The following is a 20,766-nucleotide window of genomic DNA, read 5'->3' on the forward strand; positions in this document are numbered from 1 at the left end:
TTTCTATTTCCTGTGGAGAAAAAAAGTCGTTAAGAAGTTCCATATATTGAATGCTCGTGTCTATATTGATCTGTTGCCACTTATATAACAATTCTGGATATAAAGTTCCTGTAGTGGGCATTTTCAAGATTCGTAGTCCTCTAGGTATTATTTTACGTTTAATACAGACTTCGAAATGTTGTCTCTGCAATTGGAGTCTTTTCATGCGCATAAAATCAGTCTCCATTTCTCCCAGCAAATTAGATAGGCCTGAGCAGTCAGTTTTTATATTGTCATCTGATGTTCCTATCTCTATCTCATAGGCCATCAGTGGATTGGTTTCATTTGCAACAGCTTTCTCAAATCTAATTGCCCCTCGGTTGTTAATTTCAGGTTTATAGGGTAGTTCAATACTTTCAATAGGTGTTTCAGCCATATTAGAGCAGTAATCGAGAGTAATAATTATGAAGATAAATGTAAAAACAATCACTACTGCTCCAAAAACACACAGTCTGATTAATCCAATGAAATTGTCAATAAAAAAGTGTTGACTAGTGTGTTGGCGAGTATTATGTTGAAAATGAGCAATGACCTGCTCTTAGGATGAGCGCAATACTTTATATACAACTATCCTTTCAGAAATGATGGCAAAATATCACAAACTCATCTGATGTTCCGCATTGGTATGCAATAATGCTGTATAACCAGTAATGCCTAATTTCAGAGAACGTAGATTCACAATTATAGCAAACAGTACCTTATTTCAGGAACTTCCGTTCATCAACATTCTCAAACCTTCATAAGAATGTATGAGTATATAAGATAGTCGCTCAGTCGGTATTCACTTCCCCAAGCGTTAGTCGCTCAGTCGGTATTCACTTTCCCAAGCGTTACACAAAAAAACCCTCTTCAGGTGATTCGAACAGCAAATAATGGAACTGGCCAATGCACAACCAATATTTTCAGTGCAAATAATCAGCAGTGTCTCTCGCAGTATAATCCAAGCAATATGAAGCCACAGTTTCTATTCCTTTAACATACGTTTTACGAATGCACCACTCATATATCTTAAAAATAGAAACTTTTTATTATAACAAATGTTCAGCAAACAAACGATTCGGCAAGCGCTTTCACCTACTGGCTTCCTCAGGCCGTTAAATTAGAAATGTTAAATTGGGATTTATATAACTTCAGAATTCAAAAAACATGATGTCATTTCCTGTCCCAATTTAAAGTACTTCGTAACTATTCAAAACAACATTGTTACGAATTGTTACATTTCAAAACAGTCTTCATCTCAGCCTTCATAAATCACAAGCGCATAGCTAACACTATGGCAATACATCAAATGCATCATTCAGAGTGCATAAACAACATACATCTCAATAGCACCATTCAACATTGCATCCCGCCATTGTTGCCATGACACTTGAATAAGCCACCAGGTCCAAAAAATCACTTCATCAGACACACTAGCGTCCAAATGCAATCACCAGCTTCAATTTATCAGGAATACTTAAAAAATACATATTTTAAAATTAAAATAAAAATAAGAATAATAATATTAAACAAAAATTGTTGTTTAAAATGTATCTATAGTCTGCTATTCATAATATGACTACGCGCTCTATCTTAAAACCTTTTTATATATAGGGCTCATAGTAAAATATGTGCAGTAAGGGATTTGTACTTCCGTAAACAATATTTACAATTTACGGTTATTTAATAATATTTGTCGGAACTTTAGAATATTTCTTCTACCTGTTCATATTTATAAGCTGATCTCTCAAATTGTCATATATGTGCATAATAAAATTATATAAGACTCTCCACCTTTAATTACCAATAGCATTACACGATGCTCCATATTTATAACGTGGAGACGAGATCCATTACATATTATTTGAAAGGTGGCGATGGAATGAGTACTTTTTATATATATAGCGCTCATAGTAAAATATGTGCAGTGAAGAATTTGTACTTCCGTAAACAATATTTACAATTTACGGTTATTTAATAATATTTGTCGGAACTTTAAAATATTTCTTCTACCTATTCATATTTGTAAGCTGATCTCTCAGATTATCATATGTATGCATAATAAAATTATATATGTCTCTCCATCTTTAATTACCGATAACATTACACAGTGCTCCATATGTATAACTGTGGAAACAGGATCCATTACATATTATTTGGAAGGTATCAATGGAATATAGTGGGGCATAATATGAAATATTAAACACAAAATTATTAATATGTAATATTAGGTATAAACTATTTGAGTATTGCATTATATAAGTATTAATAAGGCATCCCATTGTATATTACTCATTATATAATTATTCTTGTATACTAATAAATTATATAGCACTACTTGTATTCTATAAATTGTAGAATTTGGACAAAATAAGTACAAGATGTTCGAGTGTATTAATTAAATTCATGTATCACTTAATATAAAATAATAGATGAATTTAACAATATCAAAACAGACATATATTATTTACATTAATAATTAAACTGTTCAGTAGATAGTTTATTAATAGTAATCTAAATATATAATACTATTCAAGTCATAAATTAATATAGGAGAATATATAATATTCAATTAAATTAATTATTTTCATTAAAAATTTTTTGGCTATTAAAATATTTACATTATATTTATGTAGTTAAAATTATGAATAAATAAATCTCAGATATATATTTCTATATTAATATTCATATTCATAACCTATAATTATGCTTGAAATTATTAGTATTATAAAGAATAAATATACTAAATATTAGTATATGCCATCTATAATATATAGTTATCATATCTTCAATGTATAAAAAACTATCCATGAAAATATACTTCTATTTAGATATTATACTTAATTTTCTGGCATTTAATACAGGTTTAATGGGAATTCTATCATTGAGTCCCGGTTTTTGGTCAGCTCTTAGGCGAATAATCCAATTCATTTCCAATTCTTCTGTTTTATTGGAGATATCTCCCCTCCTAATATTAATAGAATAAAGGAATAGAAACTGTGGCTTCATATTGCTTGGATTATACTGCGAGAGACACTGCTGATTATTTGCACTGAAAATATTGGTTGTGCATTGGCCAGTTTCATTATTTGCTGTTCGAATCACCTGAAGAGGGTTTTTTTGTGTAACGCTTGGGGAAGTGAATACCGACTGAGCGACTAACGCTTGGGGAAGTGAATACCGACTGAGCGACTTAGCTACTATCTTATATACTCATACATTCTTATGAAGGTTTGAGAATGTTGATGAACGGAAGTTCCTGAAATAAGGTACTGTTTGCTATAATTGTGAATCTACGTTCTCTGAAATTAGGCATTACTGGTTATACAGCATTATTGCATACCAATGCGGAACATCAGATGAGTTTGTGATATTTTGCCATCATTTCTGAAAGGATAGTTGTATATAAAGTATTGCGCTCATCCTAAGAGCAGGTCATTGCTCATTTTCAACATAATACTCGCCAACACACTAGTCAACACTTTTTTATTGACAATTTCATAGTAAGTGCCTTTTATTACTAGCCCCCATTAAAACCAAATTTACAGTTCTGACCACTGACTTCACTCACACTACATGCATTGATATATAAATCATTCTGTAACAGTAATCCTTTCTAATTAAACAGAGTTCCTCTCAAGCACTTCATACATTTATACTGGTTTAATTGTTTTCCCAAGAACATTGCAGGGAACATCAACTTGTCTCCTACACTTGTATCTCCAGTCAAGCCAAATCTGATTCAAACAATTTATTTTATGGCCAAAAATGTCAAAAAGGTGCATAACTTGTATACACTACTAAGCAGATTCAGTGACAAATGTAATTTCAGACAATATATTACATTCTGCGCCAATGTCAGTCTTAAGCACAATATTCTTGTCTCCATTCGAAACCACTTTAGACCAAAAATTATCTTTCATACTGCTTACAGTGTGTATTGTTTTCACGGTATGTAGCTCAAATCTGTGAGCAAACATTTCAGCTTTATTTTTCTTCTTTACCTGTAACACTTTCAAATCTTGCTGTAACACTATTTAAACAGTTACATATCTTTGCAAATGGATTATGATCTCTATATACCCTATAAATTTGATTAATGACTCTTCAACTTGCTTTCTCATACCTGCATCCACATTGGTTGCAGCAGGTCTGGTGTTTAACTGTTCATTAATTAATAAGTAACATTTTTGATAAAATATGATTACCAGTAACTTTATGCAGTTTTCTTTCTTTTGGTCATTTGAGCTTCTTCTTCCCCTCACTTTTACCCACAGTTTTGATTTTGCAAACCTTTATTTATCAATCATGCCTCTAAGCGGAATGTTTAAAAGTTTACTTACTGTATACACATCTAGTACTGTATCAGGTCAATGTCTCTCACTAATCTGCCTCTGGCTTGATTATCTGGGTTCCTCACATAAATATGAATAAGAACAAACATCTTACATTTGGAGCATTCTTCTTTCACTCTCAATAAACTTGATTTTTTTTTATCTGAGGACAGACAGCTGGTCTCTCTCCTCATCTTTAAGGCTACAAGTCCTAAATAGCTTAATTACTTCCGCACCTGCCACATGAAAGAATTGTACACAATATATTCTTCCTGCAATTCTATACATAACAAGATAATGTCTTAAAAATTGTGAATGCAGCAATTCCAGTTTTCAGACACACTTCCATTCAAAGTCATACATACTGATGGCTATAGTCAAGGCATTACAACCACAAAAGTAAAGTGGTTCAGCAGCAATGACATTGAAAAATCAAAAATAAACTACCGTTTGTGAGAGTGATATTTGTGAAACATACTGTCTTTTGATATACAAAAAGACTGCACCATTAGCTGTTTTAATGTTAATAATACAAAAATGTGACAATATGACTGGCATTATTAATCTTTACATCAAAAATGAAAAAAAAAGTCAACTCTATGGTGCAACGTGATAAAGACCTGACTGGGACCAAGATGACTAGGTATCACGTACTAACCCAAGCTCTGAAGAAGCTGACAGGGGGGGGGGTTACAGATGTCTATGAAGTTAAGTGGTATAGCCTGCTGCAATCTCAGTAACTAAGGTAAGAAGAGGTGAAAGGCATGCTGCGTATGGGCCTGGTACATGTGTTTGACTCTATCAAGTTGTGTCCAGCAGAAGTCTTCACAGAGCATGAGCAGAAATGTGCACACTCAAGGGGAGAGGCACAACAGGCCCTGACATCAGCAAGTGCATACTTCTGCCGCAAGGGGGTGGGGTATGACTAAATCAAAAATACCCTCATCATTACCTCAGTGACAGCTGATCAGTGATCAACACTTGCCTTTGTGAAAGGAAATGAATGGACAATTACAGTGCAAACCAGAAAGTCAGCAAGTACTAGGGATAAAAAAAAATTAAAACACAAAAAAACAAGACTTAACTGTTTCTATATGTTGAGGTGATACTATAAAGTATCTTCTGGAATGATTCACTGGCTAAATAAACCACTTCAGAAGTTTTGAAATTGGTACAACAAAAATACAACAGGTGGTGCCAAATAAGTTTATTCTACTGTCATGTACTTTATGTACAATGTAATGTATATGTATAGTCAGCTAAATGACAGAAGTGGCTTTAGACACGAGTATTCAACAAGAACCTTTACTAAAGTCCTCTTATGAAGTCACATGGTATATAGATATAACTATCAATAATGCCATTTTGCTCATCTGTAATCTTTATACACTGATGTGTTCATTACAAATTGGGATGAGCTTGCAACTCAGACATGCTTGATCAGTGTTCTGCCCCACTAAATAAATGTATGCATATATGTAAATAAACAGTAAGTATAAGAACTATGTTCTGTTCTTTCCATGTGACTGTCAATTATTTTTATTTCGTCCACATTTAAGGACGGCTGTTCCATTTATCCACCACTCTTTCTATAAAAAATATTTTCTCTTAGCTCACTTGGGCCTTCTCATTACTGGTTTGCTTCTGTTTACCAGGAAAGCCCACCTGGGAACTAAAATATCCATTTCAGCTGAGCCGTGGGGAGAAAAACTCAAAAACAAGGATAGAAAAACATTTTTAAAGATTCAAAAGAAAAACAGTCAACAAACATTATTTAAAAAGTATTTCAAAGCTAACAGTCAATAAACATTATTCCTACAGCATATCGGATTAAGGAAATACATGTTTTCAGGATACTGTGAGTAGAATAAAAAATAGTGCATTAATACACTTACACATTATCCATAGTTGACAGAGTTGGGACTGCATACTTCAACTGTAGGTCTGGTACAGCTACGTAGTTTATTAGTTGCCAGGTGATATTTTAGGGTGGATTTGAATTGTTGCAAGTTAGTTATAAACCTGATGTGGTTTGGAAGTTTGTTCCATGCCTTGGAGATCTGAAGTTATATCTTCAAACTGTTCCTCTTGTCTCATATACAGTGGTTTCCTGGTACACTTAGCATAGCCCGCTCCACCTCATTAGCAGCTCCCCCACGTGGCCCAAATTTCATGTCCCACCTTACTTTTTAGGTGCATGAATACACCTCTCTTTTATGTTTTCACATTTTTTTGTTCTCTCGCCTAGTTTCCAAATTTCGTTACACTTTCTTTTTTTAGAACAATGTCTAGCGCATCACACACCACCTCACCCACGTGCCTCCTCCTTTATTACTTTTCTACAAACCCCGCACCCTCTACCTCGGTCGTATCTTTCCATTTGTGAGAGTGGCATGATTGTCGCCTTCTCATACTTGTCTTTTGGTATGTTTACCGAAGGGTTTTTCTTTTTTTTTTTTTTTGTTGTCTCTAGATGGTCTAAGGATTATTGAATAATTATTAGCTGTCCTTTAGGGAAAAAGTGTAGCCCAACATTGCAATGTCATATTCGAGTGTTTTTACAAATATTAACACACGGCTTTAGCGCATATTAAATGCCGTATAAGATCCTTATGCACTATTCACTCAGACTAAAACCCTTGGATACAATGTCTCAATTTTTTACCCAATGAGATTGCAGTCACGTTGGGCGACCCAATCCCAATAAACGTCACACCCACTTCGGGTTGGGCCCCACTGACACGCACCCAGGTGACTGTATAAAACTACGAGCATTATACCATACTCTCTCATTATTTGGAAATGCTCTTAGACGGTTTGGAATGAACGACATTGACCATTGGAGAATTCATCTGTCTTTTGTTTTTGTTTTTCCTGATTTGTTTGTTACCTATTTGTCTGGTTTTTGGTACTCCGGAGCCTTTTTAAAGGCCATCCAAAAGACCCTAGCTTGAAAGCCTTTCTTTTAGCTATACTTTAGGTCTCTTGAACTGTAGCCTCCTACAAGGCCATCACTGCAAGGACACACTCAAAAGCCTTTATGAAGGCTACCCCAAAGGGACAAACTCAAAAGCCTTTATCAATGCTACCTCGTAGGACTCAAGGCTCTTCCCCACAGGGGCACTATTCGCAATTCTCACAGCCTTTATCAAGACTACCTATAATAATCCCCCACAGCCTTTTTAAAGGCTCATACTATAAGGGCTCCGAAGCCCATTTCCATGCCTACTAAGGGACACTGTTTGAACACACACCCAACAGCCTTTGTCAAGGCTACGACGACAGCTTCTCGCTAGCTATTATCAAGGTCACACACCCAATAGCCTTTGTTAAGGCTACATCGAGGGACTCCCTGTAGCCTATCCATAGGCACAGTCTATAAAGACACCTCTGGAGGTCTTTTTAAGGCTTTCCATATTCTCTCGATCGACCTAAGTCTGGGTTAAGGTTTTATAACCAGAGACCCAGCCTTATTGGGAGATCCAGCTCCACATTGCTGTACCAGAGGGGTAATTTATAGAGACATTTGTTCTCCTCTCTGAAGGAGTTTATTACCTCACCTCCGCCAGGCTACCTTTGTTTCCGTTTCATATACAGTGGATTTAAAACGTGTACACATCCCTGTTAAAATGTCAGGTTTTTTGCGATATAAAAAAATGAGACCACAATAAATCATTTCAAAACTTTTTCCACCTTTAATGTAACCTATAACCTGTACAGTTAAATTGAAAAACAAACAAATAAAAAATAAAAAACATACAATACTCTGGTTGCACAAGTGTGCACACCCTTAAACTAATACTTTGTTGTGTGTGCACACCCTTAAACTAATACTTTGTTGTGTGTGCACACCCTTAAACTAATACTTTGCTGTAGCACCTTTTGATTTAATTACAGCATTCAGTCTTCCTGGGTAGGAGTCTGTCAGTATGGCACACCTTGACTTGGCAATATTTGCCCACTCTTCCTTGCAAAAGTGCTCCAAATCTGTCAGAATGAGAGGGCATCTCTTGTGCACAGCCCTCTTCAAGTCACCACACAGATTTTCTACTGGATTTAGGTCTGAGCTCTGGCTGGGCCATTCCAAAACTTTAATTTTCTTCTTGTGAAGCCATTCTTTTGTTGATATGGATGTATGCTTAGGATCACTGTCATGTTGAAAGGTGAAATTCCTCTTTATCTTCAGCTTTCTAGCAGATGCCTGAAAAATTTGGGCCAAAAGTGACTGGTATTTGGAACTGTTCATAATTCCCTCCACCTTGACTAAAGTCCCAGTTCCAGCTGAAGAAAAGCAACCCCAAAGCATGATCCTGCCATCACCATGTTTCACCGTGGGGATGGTACTCTTTTGGTGATGCAAAGTGTTGTTTTTGCGGCAAATATACCTTTTGGAATTGTGGCCAAAAAGTTCAACCTTGGTTTCATCAGACCATAACACATTTTCCCACATGCTTTTGGGAGACTTGATGTATTGCTTTGCAAATTTTAGCTAGGCCTGGATGTTTTTCTGTGTAAGCAAAGGCATCCATCATGCAACCCTACCCCATAGGCCAGACACATGGAGAATACGGGAGATTGTTGTCACATGTAGTACACAACCAGTACTTGCCATAAATTCCTGCAGCTCCTTCAGTGTTGCTGTAGTTCTCTTGCCAGCCTCCCTTACCAGTTTTTGTCTTGTCTTTTCATCAATTTTGGAGGGACGTCCAGTTCCTTGTAACGTCACTGTTGTCCCATATTTCTCCACTTTTTGATGACTGTCTTCACTGTGTTTTATGGTATATCCAATGTTGTGGAAATTTTTTTGTACCCTTCTCCTGACTGATACCTTTCAACAATGAGATCCCTTTGATGCTTTGTAAGCTGTCTGCGTACCATGGCTTTTGCTGTAGCAGGCAACTGAGTAAATGTCAGGAAAATCCTACTAGGACAGCTGAACTTTATTTGGGGTTAATCAGAGTCTCTTTAATTGATGGCAGGTGTGTACCCAAGAAGACTGAATACTGTAATTAAATCAAAAGGTGCTTCAACAAAGTTTTAGTTTAAGGGTGTACACACACAACAAAGTATTAGTTTAAGGCATACCTCTCAACCTCTTAGAGCAAGAACTCTGGACAAAGCCATGGGGGAAGAAAGGCCTAAAAATAGGGACACTTTTTAAATATAGATTTTATAAACTTAGAAAGTTAATAGAATAACAGGTTTTACATTGGCATGAATTTTCTGAAGGGTATGAAGTCTGAAACTCAAATGCCTGGCATCATTTTCTGACTTCAACTCTAAATGATTTGACAATTATTTGATAGGAAACCACAATTTTATGAGAAAAAAGACAAAATTTGAGGTGCAAATCTGGACAGTTGAAAGGTATGGTTTAAGGCTGTGTGCACTTATGCAACCAGTGCATTATACGTTTTTTATTTTTTATATTTTTCCCCTAACAGATTTGTTTGTTTTTCAATGGAACTGTACAGGTTATAGGTCACAAAGTTTTGAAATAATTTATTGTGGTCTCATTATTTTACATCACAAAAACCTGGCATTTTAACAGAGGTGTATACACTTTTTATATCCACTGTACATTCTATTTTGAAACAGTGTGCCACTTAAGATGTTTCTATTTTATCCCTACCAGCAGCATTATATTCTAAATGGTTCATACTAAGCACTAGAAGTCTTTATACAGGAGAAGCATAATAGCAAGTAAGTGCTAAGTGGCTGAGGTCAGTGCAGCTGAATGGAGCCAAGCCTCCCATTCTCTGCACTCCAGTATCGTGATATGTGTCACAGTGGTGCCATAGTCAACTAATATGAGTTAAATATCTACTTGTGACAGGAAGAGCACTGTCAGTGATTAGCATGACATGCTGCTCAGTAGGAAGATGGGATGCCACTGTTAAATGTACCCAGGAAGCATGTGTATGCCCAGGCAAAGGTGACATGCTGGGCAGAGGCATATCTAGGGCATTTCCTCAGGATCCAGGTATGAGGGCACAGGATAAGCGTCACACTGTCTTGGACCAAAAATGCTGTAGTCTGCATGTTACATTTCATCAGATCCACAGAAGCAATCTTCACTTTTTTGTTTTTGTTTTTACAAATATTGCAACCGGTTAACATTCCTTTTCTTGGGTGCCTTATGCCTCAGATTTAAAAGTGTTCCTCCCGAGAACGGCTTACATTCTAGGACATTTATGTAATGATTCAGTGACTGACCTGTAGCAGATTTTGGTGCTCATGTCTATAATGTTCTCAGCTGATGGCTTTTAGCTGTTGACCAAACAGTATTTGGCTGGTGTGGCCACAAATGAATGACAGGATGCCTTATATGACATTTGCTGAAAATCATGCAACACTTCTGTTGTCTCCTGCTCTGCCTAAATCCTTTCTTACCATGTGTCTATATAAAGTGGTAACAATTTTGTGCTTTCTGTGGATAATGCCACTTCTTACACACAGACAGACAGACAGACACACACACACACACACACACACACACACACACACACACACACACACACACACACACACACACCACTGACTTTCCACCTGCCTTCTTAGCTGCTCTATCACACTGGTCAGCATTGCTTGTAGAAGTGATTGCATTCAAAGAAAGTTACCTCTATCATTTAATTTTAATTATACAAATCATGATGTACATGCTGTTAATGGGGTAATATATTTGGTCAATGAATATAATGTATGTATGTATTTATTTATTTGACATTTGTTAACCGGGTTAGTCTGTCTGAGCCAAAGCCCTTTTTCAGTGGAGACCCGAGGAGAAAATCTCCAAAATGAAGAATTGTACAAAATTAAAAAAAAAATTAGATTAAACAAACAAGTATCGCAAGTAAAACCCATGTGGTACAGAAGTGATAAGTACAAAAGTTTACAAAACAAATTATATATAAGAAGGAAAAAGGAAAAAAAAAATCTTACAAAAAATGTCGTACTTCTGTATTATCACAACCAGATTTTTACGATAATAATGGTTGTTTCCCGATGTGGAAATGTAACTGTTCATGGCGTGACAATATCAGACTATGGGTTTTCTTTCACACTGACAGTTGTTTAGGCAGGGTTATCACCCAAAAAATGAGTAAGTTAATATCACTGTTTAGGTATGCACCTTACCGCCAACATGTCATGTAGCTCGCAGTAAAATGCATACATGCTTCAGCTGTCAGGGCTGCTGTCTTACTCACTGCAATTGCTCACCAGTTTCCTCCCACATAGAAAGGCAAGGACGCAGGAGTTACGCATAACTATTTTTTAGTTTTAACAATTTTTACACACAGTCTCTGGTCCAAACATGGTAGTAACGACAGGAAGAAGGGCATCATCAGCCAGTAACATGTTTTCCGTACTGTTCTTAGTACGGTTTAATCAGGAACCCGTAAATGGGTATCAACATAATCCACCCTGAAATTTTACCAGCAGTAGTATTCCACAACTTTTGCATTGCAATGGTTGTTTTCCATTCTGTTTACAGACTTTTAACAAAGTATTACTTGACCCAAAACATCATTCCTGTGTCTGTGTTTTCCTTCTGTGAAGGCTTCGTTCCTCAATATTCCATTCATAAGTTAAGACAGCATCCCTGACAATTCAATTGTGCTTCTGTAATGCACGCAAAAAAGGAAGATGATTGTTTCATCTTTTTATGTGCTTGAAGGTAGTCCAGAGATTTTTTGCCAGCAATAATGAGTTTGCATAACACTTTGCAGTTTTGATGCGGTCTGTATTCAACGAAGCGAAATTCGCAACAGCAAAAATCTGGTTGCGATAATACGTAAGTACCAAAAATTTATACAAGCAGAGTACAGAATAATTTTGTATACAGATTGAAAAAAAGTGTATATATTACAAAAGTTATTAGGTAGTATGAAATTTTACAAGAATAGAAGTATTAGTAAGTAGGAAGACAAGTTAGAGGAGGGTAAAGAAGACTATTTGGTCAGAAGCAACGTGCAAGGAAGCCTTGGAACAAAAAAAGGGAACGGTAGAGAGTAGGTAAGAAGAATAAAAAGAGTACTAAAGCAGAAAATTAGAGGGGTGAGAAGTGGAGTAACAGAGAGATTTTTTAAAAGGTCAGGAAGTTAGAATAGTTAAAGAATGTGAAGGAGGGTAGGAGGCAGAGAGGAAAGGCTATGGCAAAAGAAAAAAGGGAGAAAGGAGGAAAGAGCAGGAAGGAGGAAGGGGAGTAAATTTAAGTGGGATGGTTGCAAAGACATCTCCTAGAGCTGTGTAGGTAATGTACTCAGAAATGTGTTCAGTACGTTGAGGGCAATTTTTAAAACAGAACAGATTCATTTTTTAGTAATAGGGTAAATACATACTCTGTGATCTAATATAACAGACAGAAATATTGCAGACATTGTGGTGTATCAAGAATTTCTGCATACCAATGTCAATTACTCACAACTTTCTATAACAGAATGTAACTACAGTGGTACTACAACTGTGACAAATGTAGTATGCCATTTTGTTTGTGAAAATGTTGGTAATATTAGCAGTCACAAATTTGATATTGTTGGAATACAGATTATGCCATCTATGCCTTGCGCACAACAATGCCATTTATTTTATACAGTGAAACTACTACATGTCAGGTTAGGTTGCATGTCAGAGACACTGTGAATTGCAAACAAGAAAACCAGTTTGTTATTCATGTCCATACTTTTCACAAATCACGATTTTAGTAGCTTAAAATCTACCATTCTCAAAATAATTTTTATACATGTCAGGGCTGGTTTAAGTTTGAAGGATCAGCATTTAACAAAATAGAGGCCTAATAGTTTAAATACAAAAAATAACTGAAAGGATTTATGATTTGCTGATAATTTTGTTTCTACAACTGTACTGTCTGAATTTATTTCTTATATAACTTTGCTGTTAGAAGGTTGTTCACAGGTTCACTACAGAGTAATGTGATTATAATCATTATTGTTATAATTATTTATTTGTTTGGTGAATGAAGCTGTCTTGTCATATGTACTGGCTTTCCCTCTTTGCCTGCAGCAAACATCTGATTTCAGTCAGGAGATGCTCTTATGATAAAGCATTTGTCTATTTTTCTTATTACTCAGTAGTCAGCAACTCAGCCATCAATCTCAGCAGGTCGTCTGGCAAATAGACTACTAAATGACTACAGGTTAACAGTGTTAAAAATGGAATCTCCCCTCTCTGCACCAGAAGGTTAGTGTACTGCTATGCACTTTTAACTTCAGGGTTATATGTCTGTTTTCTGCTCTCTATCTCTTTACCTTGATATGTTGTTATACTATTACTGTATATTTCCTGGATTATGCCCTCAAATGTGCAGAATGGATCCTCTGGTATACATGCAGAGTCAAACAAAATAAAAGAACAAATTAATTCAATGTTATTGTTGCATTATGCATGACATGATCATCTGAAAAAAACTGCCCTATTACAAATGATCATGAATACAGTGCACCTAAAACTAAACACTGGAAATTAGCATTTTTTGCTCGGGAGTAAGCTCACCTTGAAATTCTTACCTCATAGAGTGTGTGTGTGTGTGTGTGTGTGTGTGTGTGTGTGTGTGTGTGTGTGTGTGTGTGTGTGTGTGTGTGTGTGTGCACGCATATACATATGTGTTGATCCCTATCAGATTACTGAAGTTTCAAAACTTCAAAATTCATACGGCCGAGAGCATATGATCAAAGTTTTGAAACTTTGAACGTTTTGAGAAGAGATAGACGTACAGGGAGGAAAGGGAAATTTACCATTTTCCTCACTGTAGCAAGATCTCAGAGTTGGTATATTTAATTAGCAGGGGGTGGGGAGGGTGCTGGAGGGCTTCCCCCTGCAAAAACGGAAAAAAAATGTTTTTGTTTTTTATTTTATTTTCAGAGTTTAAAACTTTGATCATATGGTCTCAGTCATACGAATTTAGAAGTTTTGAAACTTGGATAATCTGATAGGGCTCTACATACATACACCATCTTAGTGACTCCACAACATTCAGATAAGGTAAAAAGTTCCCTTAGTGCGTATATAGTAGTCTTGCACAATCAACGATTGCACAATGTTTACTATCTAAGATATGACCCAAGGTCAAAAGTGAACTTGATCAGTCATGCTTGGATAGTTAGAATTCAATGAAACAGTCATTGATAACACATTGGGAAGCACATTTTACATCCTGTTCCTCAATATGAATGCATTAAATATATAAAAATATAAAAGCTTCTTTGGGGGAAAGATGAGTTATATTCTGACAATGATATCCCAGTCTCCCATAATTTTATATTTAAAGATCACACCTTCTTTTTCATTAGTAAAACTGGATCTTTAAAGCAGCAGCCTCTAAACATATAGTTATATGACTTAGAAAATGTAAGCTTGACCAAAGCGAATTTTGTTTTAAAAATGTATCTGCCGTCTGTCAGCTAAGTAACACAAATACACCAATCACTTTATAGTCTTCATAAGCTTGACTGTTTGCCTCTGTTAATGCGCACAGTTGAGAATTTGTTGCTATAGGGGCCACGCTGATGTCATAAATCAGACAACTGTTTTTCTTCTAGTGGTTACCACACAGAGAATTATGAATGTATTCTACACAACTTGCAGATGGCTTCGCAAAACTTCTTTCAAACATTATCACTGTAATAATGTGGTACACCACATTGGCCAAAATAAAACTGCACATACATCAGAACTGATGATTATATCTTCCACATCAATGAACAACTGAATATGGAGAATGTGAATGTTTATCAAATGAGATATTCAAAATTTAAATGCCTCCATCCTGAAACAAATGTCCCAGATCCTAACTGTATGGCTAAATAATGGGCTGCTTCAGAGCACTTTTTTTTAAGCTGCACATTTCAGTTCTTAATAATCACTAGCTAAAAGTAGAGCAGGAAACTCAGTTTCAACAAAAAATCTTGTGTTGCATTTACAAGTGTGACAACAGTGTTTTAATGCAGTCTGACTGCAATGGGGCTGAAAAAGTTCTACTTGCTATGACAAGACTTATGACTGTTGGGTACAAGGTCAGCTAACCTCTGCTTTCCATTAGCAGCTGCATGCTTTATTGTAAGTCAACAACTCGCATAAAAAATAATGAAAATGTGAAGTCATTGCGTGAAATTGAACTGTACCTTCTTCATTTTTGTTGCTGTATCTCTGTAGAGGATCGAAGCCTGTCTCTTGTTCTTCTGTTTGTAAAGGGTGGCTGGTTTTATATGCTGAATGATGCATTTTGACTTCTTTTAAAAACTGATCTGCAGAGCCAAGAAAAAGAAATGGCTGAAGTCAATGCGGACTGCAAAATTAAACAAGAACTACTTCAAGAAATTACAAGAGATAATCTCCTTGCTACTTCAGAGCAATATATTCAGCATATATCAATAATGCTATGCAAAAGAGAACACACACACCAAAGCAGGTGGGAAAGAAAGGCATGGAATTTAACAATAATTTTGGGCTATCAGAATTCTATGACCCACTGAAGTCACCTTACTCTAATCTCAGGGTACAGCTGCTGTACCAAAGCCAGACTAGGACTCAAGGCACGGGAATACTGGAAATTTACCAGGAGGTGTCAGTATAACTGGAAATACTTGCACTAGATACAACAGGGTTTCAACAGACTATGAAGGGGATGTTGTATTTTTAATACAAAGGGCAGCAACACTGAATGCTGAATAAGGTAACCACATAATCAATCATCTGAAAGCCTTAATATTTAATTATATTAGGTTATGTGGCAAAACGTTTTTATTATTTATTTACTCAGCCACCTCCATTTTACAAAGTAGTTCACTTGGCAACAGGGGGCTGCCAAGCAAAAGATAAATGCATTTACAGTGCATTTATGAATAATATATACATATGCATTTGTCTTAATACATGTCATTCAATATTTAATACCACCCTTTGGAACCACCCTGAAATGTTAATTCATCTTTACTGTAACACATTTGTATTATTCAAGTCTTCACTATTAAAGAGGTGTCTCCTGAGCTACACTACAGAAATAGATGTCTCAGCACATTTATCCTAGAAGGACTAATGCAGAATACACACAAACCAAGCCCTGATACTGTTCAGACGAACTACAGCCGGACCTGCTTTTCATGAATATTCATCTGACTGATGGATAGCAAATTGTGTTCTGTAAAACAAGGCAATGTAAACATGAAGTGGAAGGGCAGAGGTATCTGGCAGGTGCTGCTAATAGACAGGTGGGAAAATGATTTATCAAATGAATAAGAATATTAATTATAAATGCATTAGCAACTGTCTCCAGTGATTCCCCTTTCTGACATTTGAGCTTGATTAGATACAGGAGATGAGGATCTGTGCTCTGTGTCCTTTAGTGCACTAAATGGAAATGTTTTACAAACTGAAATGAAGCCACCAGAATGAAAACATCCTTCAGTTTTAGAGTGGGGAAAAAGCAAATGGTTTCAAATAGTCAAATGACTCAACATACTGATTTTTAAATACCAACTTTGCTATATGAGGAAAGCATTACTTTGAAGACATTTAAAGCAATGGTGTAATAGTTTGGACTCTGAAAGTTTTGTGAAATATATGTGTATGTTATATAGATTTCACATACACATTCAAACACACATTTTTATAATCTTGCTAACAGAATTCTTAACAGAAAAAAATAAAATGCTCATAAAAATAGTGACTTACATTAGTGCTGCACTTTGGTTTGGAAGCTCCTAACTTTCGTACTTTTACTACATTTACAGGTGCAGTGAGCTTGACTGTACATTATGCTATAATTGTAGGTATAACAGCCAGGATTTCCAAAGCCATTTATTTTAAATGTAGTGGTTTGCTAAACACAACTGAGCCACAGGCATTTATGCAGAGAAACCCAGGGTGCTGTACTCGGGAAGTTGTTCTTTCGGCTTTTCCCGGTTAGGGGTTGCTACAACGGAACTCCGGTCTGCTAATGATTGGCAGTACATTTTTACGGTGCTGAGGTGCCAGCTCGACATTCAACCTTCAACGAAGGCACGCCCATTTACGCATGTCTTTCGAGCGCAACTCGACCGCGTGGAGGACATGCAGGCTCCACACAGAATGTGCTCCAGCCGAGAATCGAACGGGAAAACCTCTTGTTCTGAGGCGACAAGCTGCACCACCGCAGTTACATATGTAAAATGCAGGTATCAAATTACTGACACACACACACACACACACACACACACACACACACACACACACACACACACACACAAAGTACATGCCAGTTAAGACAATGATACAGACAAAAAAGATGTTTTGTTGCTAGATAATAAAAATATAGTTCCACCAAGAGCAGCACATCATTATGGCTTCAGAAATTTCTCATAATAACTTTGTGGAAGATACTGAAAAGAAAATGGGTATGTAACTGCCTATATTGCAAGTGCCCTTGGTTTGATTAGCAGCCTTTAGTAGTAGATGGAAATGATTTCTAAGGAATAAAAATAAAGCTTTCTTATGCTGGCAGGCCAGGTCAGCTGTTTACAGACACTGTATAAAACAAGCCCATTTTTTCTGCTTAACACTGGTTCCTTTATTTCTTTATATGTAGAAGGCAATTCCACTGTCCATGCAACAATTTCTTTTCTAATAAATGTGCTCTGACAAAATGTCTGTGTTCCTTCACTAAGACAGAAATTCATACCTGCAAGTTAAGTCTTGCTGATTCCTTGTAAAGACAATTACAGAAATAGCACAAAAAAATAAGACAAGGTGGGAAGTAGTACCCTTAAAGGACACGAGTTTTGAATTCCATTAGTATGGTGCTGAATGCACAACACTATAATTGTGTTTCTGCTCCCTACCCCAAACACCTAAATAATTCATCAGTACTGCTTTATCCCTAGTCTGCCTCAGACAGTATTACACCGGCAATCATTAGCTTCTCTCCACCTCTGCTGAGCATCCTACACATGCATAGTCCTTTCTCTTCTAATACTCGTGCTGTGCCCTTTTCAGGAAAGTGATTGTGGGTACAAGAAATGGGAGCAAAAATTAAAAAGTTTATGATTTCAGCAAAGTGTTTTGAGATATGTCCTTTGAAAACTGTGGACTATATTTTTTTCCTTATCTTGGTACATTTCTTGCTGAAACCAATTTCTAAAGCTCAGGTCTCCTTTGTCAGTTTTACTGGTAGGAAGGCAGCTAATTCCGTGCTACACTTCTTCAGCTCAAGAGCCCCTTGGATATGGATGTTAATGAGAAGTTATGTACCTACCATAACGTTTCATGTTAGTTGTCTTCTCTCGCCTTCTTTCTTGCTGTATGGGTTCGGAGCCGATCCTCGGCTCCGACTCGGCCACTTACTAAAGCTTGAGAGCTAATTTTACCGGCTCGAGGCAACCCTGTATCCCATGATGCAAGGCGATGACTACCCAGATCTTGTTTGGTAGCTACGGAAAATTATGCAATATATTCCTCCAACTGGAGAGGAGGAGGAAGAGGTAATAATAATAATCCCCCGAAAAGGACCAACCTGATCTAGTGACACTAGTAAGCTGATTAGCTAGAAAAAATTGTATCAAGACTCTTCAAGGAAGAGGAACAATCTTCTCGGTCTGACCAGGCTAGGGGGATGGTGGGCGGGACACAAGAAAGAAGGCGAGAGAAGACAACTAACATGGAACGTTATGGTAGGTACATAACTTCTCAATGTTAAGTTGTCAATCTCGCCTTCATTCTTGCTGGATGGGACCGCGTCCCTAGCACCTCTGTCCTGGGTGGCTCAATGGAACAGACTCTTGAGAGCGGTGGAACCAAAATTTGCTCTGTCTCTGGAGGCCAAGTCTAATTTGTAATGCGAAACAAAGGTATGAGGAGAGGCCCATGTGGCTGCTGCACAAATAGTGTCTATTGGGAGTCTAGTCTGAAAAGCTGTAGATGTAGCTAGTGCTCTGGTAGAATGGGCTTTTGGCCTAGAAATCAACTCTTTACCTCTGAGCTGATAAATGCATGTAATCACAGAAGACAGCCATCTAGATAGGGTTACCTTGGATACTGGAAGGCCTTTCCTGTTCTCTGCATAGGATAAAAACAGTTGATCAGATTTCCTAAAATGTTTGGTTCTGTCCAGATAATATCTGAGTTGGCGGTGAACATCGAGATAATGTAGTTTTTGTTCCGCTCTATTAGAATAATTTGGGGAAAAAACTGGAAGATCAATAGATTGATTTAAGTTCGTCTGCGATGCCACTTTGGGTAAGAAAGACGGATTAGTCCTTAGAGAAACTCTGTCTTTGTGGAAAATTAAGTAGGGAGGATGAATGCAGAGGGCATGAAGCTCAGATACTCTCCTGGCAGAAGTAATGGCGACTAGAAAGAGTGTCTTCCAAGAAATAAATTTCAATGAACAGGTAGCCGCAGGTTCGAAAGGGGGAAGAATCAAGGATGTTAAAGTTAAATTTAGATCCCACTGTGGTGGGGGGTCTCTAATCGGAGGTTTAAGTAGAAATATACCTCTAAGAAATGCCTTGCAAAGTTTATGTGACATGATGTTGTGGTCCAACAAGCCGATATGAAAATTTGAAATGGCTGCCAGCTGAACTTTTACTGTGGAGGAAGAAGATCCTGAATGAAAAATCTCGGCTAGGAAGTCCAAGACCGAATGAATTGGAGCAGTAAAGGGATCTATGTTCCTACCTTTTGCCCAGAAGGAGAAACGTTGCCATTTACTAGTGTAAATCCTTCTGGTGGAAGATTTAAGCGAAGCTACTATGATATCCCGGACGTGATTAGAAATCATAGGAAGCCTGGCTAGGGATGGAAGTGGAGCAACCAAGCAGTGAGGTTGAGAGAAGATATGGATTGGTGCAGCTGCCCCGACTGGTGGGTCAGAAGATCTGGAACCAGGTCCAGATGCCATGGCTGTACCAAAAGATAACGATGTAGGAACGGAAACCATATCTGTCGAGGCCAATAAGGGGCAATGAGAATCATTTTGGCTCTCAAGGCGGTTGCTTTCTGAATTACTTGTGGTATTAGATGGAAAGGAGGAAAGGCATAGAGAAGTCCCCGGGGCCAATCTTGGATTAGAGCGTCTCTGGGGGGATGGCCTGGAAGGGGGAAGAGAGAGAAGAAGTCAGGGCATTTGCTGTTTTGAGGGGTAGCAAAAAGATCACAGCAAGGAAGGCCCCACTTCTGAAAAATCTCTTCCGTCACAGATTGTTTGAGAGACCACTCGTGAGGCATGAGAATAGCTCTGCTCAACCTGTCCGCTATGATGTTGGATTTCCCGGGGATGTGCGTTGCTATCAGAAACCGCTGAGAAGAGATTGCCCAATGCCAAAGTCTGAGTGCCTCTCGACACAGTGGATAGGACTTGGTTCCGCCCTGCTTGTTGATATACCACACTACGGACATATTGCCCGTTTGGACTGCAATAGTT

The 20,766-nt window shown here is 37.3% G+C and overlaps 1 long non-coding RNA gene across 1 annotated transcript in view; it reads right to left on the reverse strand.

The window, feature by feature from the left end:
* The window catches only part of LOC122798212, an 848,568-nt gene that overhangs the window by 335,661 nt on the left and 492,141 nt on the right, over positions 1 to 20,766 (reverse strand). The window contains exon 2 of the long non-coding RNA XR_006364231.1: positions 15,494 to 15,616. This is a non-coding gene — a long non-coding RNA (uncharacterized LOC122798212). The remainder of the gene's footprint in view (positions 1 to 15,493; positions 15,617 to 20,766) is intronic.

The sequence above is a fragment of the Protopterus annectens genome, chromosome 3.part1 (assembly GCF_019279795.1).
Source record: "Protopterus annectens isolate FY-2018-M chromosome 3.part1, PAN1.0, whole genome shotgun sequence".
In the NCBI taxonomy this organism is placed as follows: domain Eukaryota; kingdom Metazoa; phylum Chordata; order Ceratodontiformes; family Protopteridae; genus Protopterus; species Protopterus annectens.